The sequence below is a fragment of the Coffea eugenioides genome, unplaced genomic scaffold (genome assembly GCF_003713205.1).
Source record: "Coffea eugenioides isolate CCC68of unplaced genomic scaffold, Ceug_1.0 ScVebR1_1010;HRSCAF=1789, whole genome shotgun sequence".
NCBI classification, from domain to species: Eukaryota; Viridiplantae; Streptophyta; class Magnoliopsida; order Gentianales; family Rubiaceae; genus Coffea; species Coffea eugenioides.
In genome coordinates, this window is record NW_020861379.1 from 1 (window position 1) to 8,814 (window position 8,814).

General features: G+C 42.8%; 12 non-coding genes and 3 pseudogenes across 12 annotated transcripts; all 15 read left to right on the forward strand.

The window, feature by feature from the left end:
• Nucleotides 1-385: 385 nt before the first annotated feature.
• Nucleotides 386-504, forward strand: LOC113754758. The gene has a single exon (XR_003465366.1). It is a non-coding gene; the product is annotated as a 5S ribosomal RNA (ribosomal RNA).
• A 426-nt stretch (nucleotides 505-930) lies between these two features.
• Nucleotides 931-1,049, forward strand: LOC113754760. The gene has a single exon (XR_003465368.1). It is a non-coding gene; the product is annotated as a 5S ribosomal RNA (ribosomal RNA).
• Nucleotides 1,050-1,469: 420 nt separating this feature from the next.
• On the forward strand, nucleotides 1,470-1,586 carry LOC113754755 (annotated as a pseudogene).
• Nucleotides 1,587-2,008: 422 nt separating this feature from the next.
• LOC113754756 lies at nucleotides 2,009-2,125 on the forward strand (annotated as a pseudogene).
• A 426-nt stretch (nucleotides 2,126-2,551) lies between these two features.
• On the forward strand, nucleotides 2,552-2,670 carry LOC113754759. The gene has a single exon (XR_003465367.1). It is a non-coding gene; the product is annotated as a 5S ribosomal RNA (ribosomal RNA).
• A 415-nt stretch (nucleotides 2,671-3,085) lies between these two features.
• Nucleotides 3,086-3,204, forward strand: LOC113754751. The gene has a single exon (XR_003465362.1). It is a non-coding gene; the product is annotated as a 5S ribosomal RNA (ribosomal RNA).
• A 417-nt stretch (nucleotides 3,205-3,621) lies between these two features.
• Nucleotides 3,622-3,740, forward strand: LOC113754753. Its single transcript, XR_003465364.1, has one exon. It is a non-coding gene; the product is annotated as a 5S ribosomal RNA (ribosomal RNA).
• Nucleotides 3,741-4,151: 411 nt separating this feature from the next.
• LOC113754752 lies at nucleotides 4,152-4,271 on the forward strand. Its single transcript, XR_003465363.1, has one exon. It is a non-coding gene; the product is annotated as a 5S ribosomal RNA (ribosomal RNA).
• Nucleotides 4,272-4,686: 415 nt separating this feature from the next.
• On the forward strand, nucleotides 4,687-4,805 carry LOC113754747. Its single transcript, XR_003465358.1, has one exon. It is a non-coding gene; the product is annotated as a 5S ribosomal RNA (ribosomal RNA).
• A 415-nt stretch (nucleotides 4,806-5,220) lies between these two features.
• On the forward strand, nucleotides 5,221-5,339 carry LOC113754746. The gene has a single exon (XR_003465357.1). It is a non-coding gene; the product is annotated as a 5S ribosomal RNA (ribosomal RNA).
• A 412-nt stretch (nucleotides 5,340-5,751) lies between these two features.
• On the forward strand, nucleotides 5,752-5,870 carry LOC113754757. Its single transcript, XR_003465365.1, has one exon. It is a non-coding gene; the product is annotated as a 5S ribosomal RNA (ribosomal RNA).
• Nucleotides 5,871-6,282: 412 nt separating this feature from the next.
• On the forward strand, nucleotides 6,283-6,401 carry LOC113754750. Its single transcript, XR_003465361.1, has one exon. It is a non-coding gene; the product is annotated as a 5S ribosomal RNA (ribosomal RNA).
• A 417-nt stretch (nucleotides 6,402-6,818) lies between these two features.
• LOC113754754 lies at nucleotides 6,819-6,943 on the forward strand (annotated as a pseudogene).
• A 954-nt stretch (nucleotides 6,944-7,897) lies between these two features.
• Nucleotides 7,898-8,016, forward strand: LOC113754749. Its single transcript, XR_003465360.1, has one exon. It is a non-coding gene; the product is annotated as a 5S ribosomal RNA (ribosomal RNA).
• A 414-nt stretch (nucleotides 8,017-8,430) lies between these two features.
• Nucleotides 8,431-8,549, forward strand: LOC113754748. The gene has a single exon (XR_003465359.1). It is a non-coding gene; the product is annotated as a 5S ribosomal RNA (ribosomal RNA).
• The last annotated feature ends 265 nt before the right edge of the window (nucleotides 8,550-8,814 follow it).

The window sequence follows — 8,814 nt, forward strand, 5'->3', positions numbered from 1 at the left end:
CCTATTCGTTCTTTATCCTGTAGTAATTTAGCTCCGACGGAACGATTACTTTATATTTTGCTTCTTGTCGAAGCATGAAGGCGGGTCTGAAGGCGCGAGACAAATCAGGAACGGTACGGTTCGATCAAAGCCCGGATCGTCGCTCAAATTTGTGGGCGCAAATATATCACCGCAAGCGTGAAGGATTGATTTCATGATAATTTAGAGTTGCGGGATGAGGGAAAAAATAACGTGCATATCAATAACAAAAAAAATATAAAGTAAATAAATAAAAGGATAAGAGGAAAATGCATGAATCGAAGCTTAAAATGAATTTCGGTCTAGAAAAGCCACACTGTTTCGCAGCACGGGGTGGCTTAAAAGAATAAAGCGAATGGAACATGGCGGGTGCGATCATACCAGCACTAATGCACCGGATCCCATCAGAACTCCGAAGTTAAGCGTGTTTGGGCGAGAATAGTACTAGGATGGGTGACCCCCTGGGAAGTCCTCGTGTTGCACCCCTCTCTTTTTTGTTTCGAAATCCAAATTTCCTATTCGTTCTTTATCCTGTAGTAATTTAGCTCCGGTCGGAACGATTTGCTTTATAATTTTTGCTTCTTGTCGAAGGCATGTAAGGCGGGTCTGAAGGCGCGAACAAATCAGGAACGGTACGGCTCGAATCAACAGCCCGGATCGTCGCTCAAATTGTCGGCGCAAAATGTATCACCGCAAGACGTGAAGGATTGATTTCATGATAATTTAGGTTGCGGGATGAGGGAAAAAATTTGCGTTTGTCAAATCAATAACAAAACAAAAATATCAAAGAAATAAATAAAAGAATAAGAGGAAAATGCTTGAATTGAAGTTTAAAATGAATTTCGGTCTAAAAAAGCCACACTGTTTCGCAGCACGGGGTAGTTTAAAAGAATAAAGCGAAAGGAACATGGCGGGTGCGATCATACCAGCACTAGTGCACCGGATCCCATCAGAACTCTGAAGTTAAGCGTGCTTGGGCGAGAGTAGTACTAGGATGGGTGACCCCCTGGGAAGTCCTCGTGTTGCACCCCTCTTTTTTTTGTTTCGAAATCCAAATTTCCTATTCGTTCTTTATCCTGTAGTAATTTAGCTCCGTCGGAACGATTGCTTTATATTTTGCTTCTTGTCGAAGCATGAGGCGGGTCTGAAGGCGCGAGACAAATCAGGAACGGTATTGCTCGATCAAAGCCCGGATCGTCGCTCAAATTTGTCGGCGCAAATGTATCACCGCAAGCGTGAAGAATTGATTTCATGATAATTTAGAGTTGCGGGATGAGGGAAAAAAATAGGGTGCAAATCAATAACAAAAAGAAATATAAAGTAAATAAATAAAAGGATAAGAGGAAAATGCTTGAATTGAAAACGCTTAGAAACTTATTCGGTCTAGAAAAGCCACACTGCTATCGCAGGACGGGGTATTTAAAAAGAATTAAGCGAAACAGGAACATGGCGGGTGCGACATAACAGCACTAATGCCCGGGATCCCATCAGAACTCCGGAAGTTAAGAGTGCTTGGCGAGAGTAGTACTAGGATGGGGACCCCTGGGAAGTCCTCGTTGTTGCATCCTCATTTTTGTTTCGAAATCCAAAATTTCCCTATTCGGTTCTTTATTCCTGTAGTAATTTAGCTCCGTCGGAACGATTGCTTATATTTTGCTGCTTGTCGAAGTCAATGAAGGCGGGTCCTGAAGGCGCGAGACAAATCAGGAACGGTACGGTCGATCAAAAGCCCGGATCGGTGCGTCAAATTTTGTGGGCCCAAATGTATCACCGCAAGGTGAAGAATTTGATTTCATGATAATATAAGTTGCGGGAGAGCGGAAAAAAGAAGGTGCATATGCAAGTAACAAAAAAAATATAAAGTAAATAAATAAAAGGATAAGATGAAAAATGCTTGAATCGAAGCTTAAAAATGAATTTCGGGTCTAGAAAAGCCACAGCGTTTCGCAGGCACGGGGTGGTTTTAAAGAATAAGCGAAAGGAACATGGCGGGTGCGATCAACCAGCACTAATGCACCGGATTCCCATCAGAACTCCGAAGTTAAGCGTGTTTGGCGAGAATATAGCTAGGATGGTGACCCGCTGGGAAGTCCTCGTGTTGCACCCTCTCTTTTTGTTTCGAACAAATCCCAAATTCCTATTCCGTTCTTTATCCTGGTAGTAATTTAGAGCTGCCTCGGAACGATGCTTTATATTTTCTGCTTCTGTCGAAAGCATGAATGCGGGTCTGAAGGCGCGAGACAAATCAGGGAACGGCTTACGGTTCGAATCAAGCCCTCGGGATCGTCGCTCAAATTTGTGGGCGCAAATGTATCACCGCAAGCGTGAAGGATTGATTTCATGATAATTTAGAGTTGCGGGATGAGGGAAAAAAATAAGGTGCATATCAATAACAAAAAAAATATAAAGTAAATAAATAAAAGGATAAGAGGAAAATGCATGAATCGAAGCTTAAAATGAATTTCGGTTTAGAAAATCCACACTGTTTCGCAGCACGGGGTGGTTTAAAAGAATAAAGCGAATGGAACATGGCGGGTGCGATCATACCAGCACTAATGCACCGGATCCCATCAGAACTCCGAAGTTAAGCGTGTTTGGGCGAGAATAGTACTAGGATGGGTGACCCCCTGGGAAGTCCTCGTGTTGCACCCCTCTCTTTTTTGTTTCGAAATCCAAATTTCCTATTCGTTCTTTATCCTGTAGTAATTTAGCTCCGTCGGAACGATTGCTTTATATTTTGCTTCTTGTCGAAGCATGAAGGCGGGTCTGAAGGCGCGAGACAAATCAGGAATGGTACGGCTCGATCAAAGCCCGGATCGTCGCTGAAATTTGTCGGCGCAAATGTATCACCGCAAGCGTGAAGGATTGATTTCATGATAATTAGAGTTGCGGGATGAGGGAAAAAAAAAGGTGGCAACAAATAACAAAATAAAGAATATAAAGTAAATAAATAAAAGGGATAAGAGGAAAAGCATGAATCGAAGCTTAAAATAATTTCGGTTTAGAAAAGCCACACTGTTTCGCAAGCACGGTGTAGTTTAAAAGAATAAAGCGAAAGGAACCTTGTGGGTGCGATCATACCAGCACTAATGCACCGTATCCCATCAGAACTCAGAAGTTAAGCGTGCTTGGGCGAGAGTAGTACTAGAATGGGTGACCCCCTGGGAAGTTCTCGTGTTGCACCCCTCTTTTTTTTGTTTCGAAATCCAAATTTCGTATTCGTTCTTTATCCTGTAGTAATTTAGCTCCGTCGGAACGATTGCTTCATATTTTGCTTCTTGTCGACGCATGAAGGCGGATCTGAAGGCGCGAGACAAATCAGGAACGGTACGGCTCGATCAAAACACGGATCGTCGCTCAAATTTGTCGGCGCAAATGTATCACCCGCAAGCGTGAAGGATTGAGTTTCAATGATATTTAAGTTGCGAGGATGAGGGAAAAATAGGGTGCAAATCAATAACAAAAAAGAAATATAGAGTAAATGAATAATAAGGAAAGGAGGAAAATGTTGGAATTGAAGCTTAAAATGAATTTCGGTCTAGAAAAGACACCCTGTTTCGCAGCACGGGGTGGTTTAAAAGAATAAAGCGAAAGGAACATGGCGGGTGCGATCATACCAGCACTAATGCACCGGATCCATCAGAACTCCGAAGTTAAGCGTGCTTAGGCGAGAGTAGTACATAGGATGGGCTACCCCCTGGGAAGTCCTCGTGTTGCACCACTCTTTTTTCTCTATCTCTTATTTTTCCTATTCGTTCTTTATGCCTGTAGTAATTTAGCTCCGTCGGAACGATTGCTTTATATTTTGCTTCTTGTCGAAGCATGAAGGCGGGTCTGAAGGCGCGAGACAAATCAGGAACGGTACGGCTCGATCAAAGCCCGGATCGTCGCTCAAATTTGTGGGCGCAAATGTATCACCGCAAGCGTGAAGGATTGATTTCATGATAATTTAGAGTTGCGGGATGAGAGAAAAAAATAAGGTGCATATCAATAACAAAAAAAATATAAAGTAAATAAATAAAAGGATAAGAGGAAAATGCTTGAATCGAAGCTTAAAATGAGTTTCGGTCTAGAAAAGCCACACTGTTTCGCAGCACGGGGTGGTTTAAAAGAATAAGCGAAAGGAACATGGCGGGTGCGATCATACCAGCCACTAGTGCACCGGATCCCATCAGAACTCCGAAGTTAAGCGTGTTTGGGCGAGAATAGTACTAGGATGGGTGACCCCCTGGGAAGTCCTCGTGTTGCACCCCTCTCATTTTTGTTCGGAAATCCAAATTTCCTATTCGTTCTTTATCCTGTAGTAATTTAGCTCCGTCGGAACGATTGCTTTATATTTTGCTTCTTGTCGAAGCATGAAAGCGGGTCTGAAGGCGCGAGACAAATCAGGAACGGTACGGCTCGATCAAAGCCCGGATCGTCGCTCAAATTTGTCGGTGCAAATGTATCACCGCAAGCGTGAAGGATTGATTTCATGATAATTTAGAGTTGCGGGATGAGGGAAAAAAATAGGTTGCAAATCAATAACAAAAAAAAATATAAAGTAAATAAATAAAAGGATAAGAGGAAAATGCTTGAATTGAAGCTTAAAATGAATTTCGGTCTAAAAAAGCCACACTGTTTCGCAGCACGGGGTAGTTTAAAAGAATAAAGCGAAAGGAACATGGCGGGTGCGATCATACCAGCACTAGTGCACCGGATCCCATCAGAACTCTGAAGTTAAGCGTGCTTGGGCGAGAGTAGTACTAGGATGGGTGACCCCCTGGGAAGTCCTCGTGTTGCACCCCTCTTTTTTTTGTTTCGAAATCCAAATTTCCTATTCGTTCTTTATCCTGTAGTAATTTAGCTCCGTCGGAACGATTGCTTTATATTTTGCTTCTTGTCGAAGCATGAAGGCGGGTCTGAAGGCGCGAGACAAATCAGGAACGGTATTGCTCGACCAAAGCCCGGATCGTCGCTCAAATTTGTCGGCGCAAATGAATCACCGCAAGCGTGAAGAATTGATTTCATGATAATTTAGAGTTGCGGGATGAGGGAAAAAAATAGGGTGCAAATCAATAACAAAAAGAAATATAAAGTAAATAAATAAAAGGATAAGAGGAAAATGCTTGAATTGACGCTTAAAATTAATTTCGGTCTAGAAAAGCCACACTGCTTCGCAGGACGGGGTATTTTAAAAGAATAAAGCGAAAGGAACATGGCGGGTGCGATCATACCAGCACTAATGCACCGGATCCCATCAGAACTCCGAAGTTAAGCGTGCTTGGGCGAGAGTAGTACTAGGATGGGTGACCCCCTGGGAAGTCCTCGTGTTGCACTCTCATTTTTGTTTCGAAATCCAAATTTCCTATTCGTTCTTTATCCTGTAGTAATTTAGCTCCGTCGGAACGATTGCTTTATATTTTGCTTCTTGTCGAAGCATGAAGGCGGGTCTGAAGGCGCGAGACAAATCAGGAACGGTATTGCTCGACCAAAGCCCGGATCGTCGCTCAAATTTGTCGGCGCAAATGAATCACCGCAAGCGTGAAGAATTGATTTCATGATAATTTAGAGTTGCGGGATGAGGGAAAAAAATAGGGTGCAAATCAATAACAAAAAGAAATATAAAGTAAATAAATAAAAGGATAAGAGGAAAATGCTTGAATTGACGCTTAAAATTAATTTCGGTCTAGAAAAGCCACACTGCTTCGCAGGACGGGGTATTTTAAAAGAATAAAGCGAAAGGAACATGGCGGGTGCGATCATACCAGCACTAATGCACCGGATCCCATCAGAACTCCGAAGTTAAGCGTGCTTGGGCGAGAGTAGTACTAGGATGGGTGACCCCCTGGGAAGTCCTCGTGTTGCACTCTCATTTTTGTTTCGAAATCCAAATTTCCTATTCGTTCTTTATCCTGTAGTAATTTAGCTCCGTCGGAACGATTGCTTTATATTTTGCTTCTTGTCGAAGCATGAAGGCGGGTCTGAAGGCGCGAGACAAATCAGGAACGGTACGGTTCGATCAAAGCCCGGATCGTCGCTCAAATTTTTGGGCGCAAATGTATCACCGCAAGCGTGAAGGATTGATTTCATGATAATTTAGAGTTGCGGGATGAGGGAAAAAAATAAGGTGCATATCAATAACAAAAAAAATATAAAGTAAATAAATAAAAGGATAAGAGGAAAATGCATGAATCGAAGCTTAAATGAATTGCGCGTTCTAGAAAAGCCACACTGTTTCGCAGCACGGGGTGGTTTAAAAGAATAAAGCGAATGGAACATGGCGGGTGCGATCATACCAGCACTAATGCACCGGATCCCATCAGAACTCCGAAGTTAAGCGTGTTTTGGCGAGAATAGTACTAGGATGGGTGACCCCCTGGGAAGTCCTCGTGTTGCACCCCTCTCTTTTTTGTTTCGAAATCCAAATTTCCTATTCGTTCTTTATCTTAGTAATTTAGCCCGTCGAACGAATTGCTTTATATTTGCTTCTTGTCGAAGCATGAAGGCGGGTCTGAAGGCGCGAGACCAAATCAGGAACGGTACGGCTCGATCAAGCCCGGATCGCCTCGCTCAAATTTTGTCGGCGCAAATGTATCACCGCAAAGCGTGAAGTTATTGATTTCATGATAAATTTAGAGTTTGCGGGATGAGGGAAAAAAATAAGGTGCAAATCAATAACAAAAAAAATATACAGTAAATAAATAAAAGGATAAGAGGAAAATGCTTGTATTGACGCTTAAAAAGAATTTCGGTCTAGAAAAGCCACACTGCTTTTCAGGACTGGGTAGTTTAAAGGAATAAAGCGAAAGGAAAATGGCGGGTGCGATTATACCAGCATTAATGCACCGGATCCCATCAGAACTCCGAAGTTAAGCGTGCTTAGGCGAGAGTTAGTAACTAGGATGGCGTGACCCCCTGGGAAGGTCCTTCGTTGTTGCACCCCTCTTTTTTTTTGTTTCGAAATCCAATTTCCTATTCGTTCTTATACGTAGTAATTTAGCTCCGTCGGAACGATGCTTTATTATTTTGCTTCTTGTCGAAGCATGACGGCGGTCTGAAGGCGCGAGACAAATCAGGAACGGTATGCTCGCAAAAGCCCGGATCGTCGCTCAAATTTGTCGGCGCAAAGTATCACCGCAAGCGTGAAGAATTGTTTCATGATAATTTAGAGCTTGCGGTATGAGGGAAAAAAATTAGGGTGCAATCAAATAACAAAAAAGAAAATATAAAAGTAAATAAATAAAAGGATAAGAGGAAAGCTTGAATTGACGCTTTAAAATTATTTCGGTCTTCTAGAAAAGCCACACTGCTTCGCAGGACGGGTATTAAAAGAATAAGCGAAAGGAACAATGCGGGTGCGATCATACCAGCACTAATGCACCGGATCCCATCAGGCAAACTCCGAAGTTAAGAGTTGCTTGGGCCGAAGAAGTTATACTAGGATGCAGGTGAGCACCCTGGGAACGCTCCTCGTGTTGCACTCTCATTTTTACATTGTTCGAAATCCAAATTCCTATTCGTTCTTATCCTGTAGTAATTTAGACCGTCGGAACGATTGCTTTATATTTTGCTTCTTGTCGAAGCATGAAGGCGGGTCTGAAGGCGCGAGACAAATCAGGAACGGTACGGCTCGATCAAAGCCCGGATCGTCGCTCAAATTTGTGGGCGCAAATGTATCACCGCAAGCGTGAAGGATTGATTTCATGATAATTTAGAGTTGCGGGATGAGGGAAAAAAATAAGGTGCATATCAATAACAAAAAAAATATAAAGTAAATAAATAAAAGGATAAGAGGAAAAATGCTTGAATCGAAGCTTAAAATGAATTTCGGTCTAGAAAAGACACACTGTTTCGCAGCACGGGGTGGTTTAAAAGAATAAAGCGAAAGGAACATGGCGGGTGCGATCATACCAGCACTAATGCACCGGATCCCATCAGAACTCCGAAGTTAAGCGTGCTTGGGCGAGAGTAGTACTAGGATGGGTGACCCCCTGCAAAGTCCTCGAGTTGCACCCCTCTCTTTTTTGTTTCGAAATCGAAATTTCCTATTCGTTCTTTATCCTGTAGTAATTTAGCTCCGTCGGAACGATTGTTTTATATTTTGCTTCTTGTCGAAGCATGAAGGCGGGTCTGAAGGCGCGAGACAAATCAGGAACGGTACGGCTCGATCAAAGCCCGGATCGTCGCTCAAATTTGTCGGCGCAAATGTATCACCGCAAGCGTGAAGGATTGATTTCATGATAATTTAGAGTTGCGGGATGAGGGAAAAAAATAAGGTGCATATCAATAACAAAAAAAATATAAAGTAAATAAATAAAAGGATAAGAGGAAAATGCTTGTATTGACGCTTAAAAAGAATTTCGGTCTAGAAAAGCCACACTGCTTTTCAGGACTGGGTAGTTTAAAGGAATAAAGCGAAAAGAAAATGGCGGGTGCGATCATACCAGCATTAATGCACCGGATCCCATCAGAACTCCGAAGTTAAGCGTGCTTAGGCGAGAGTAGTACTAGGATGGGTGACCCCCTGGGAAGTCCTCGTGTTGCACCCCTCTTTTTTTTGTTTCGAAATCCAAATTTCCCATTCGTTCTTTATCCTGTAGTAATTTAGCTCCGTCGGAACGATTGCTTTATATTTTGCTTCTTATCGAAGCATGAAGGCGGGTCTGAAGGCGCGAGACAAATCAGGAACGGTACGGCTCGATCAAAGCCCGGATCGTCGCTCAAATTTGTGGGCGCAAATGTATCACCGCAAGCGTGAAGGATTGATTTCATGATAATTTAGAGTTGCGGGATGAGGGAAAAAAATAAGGTGCA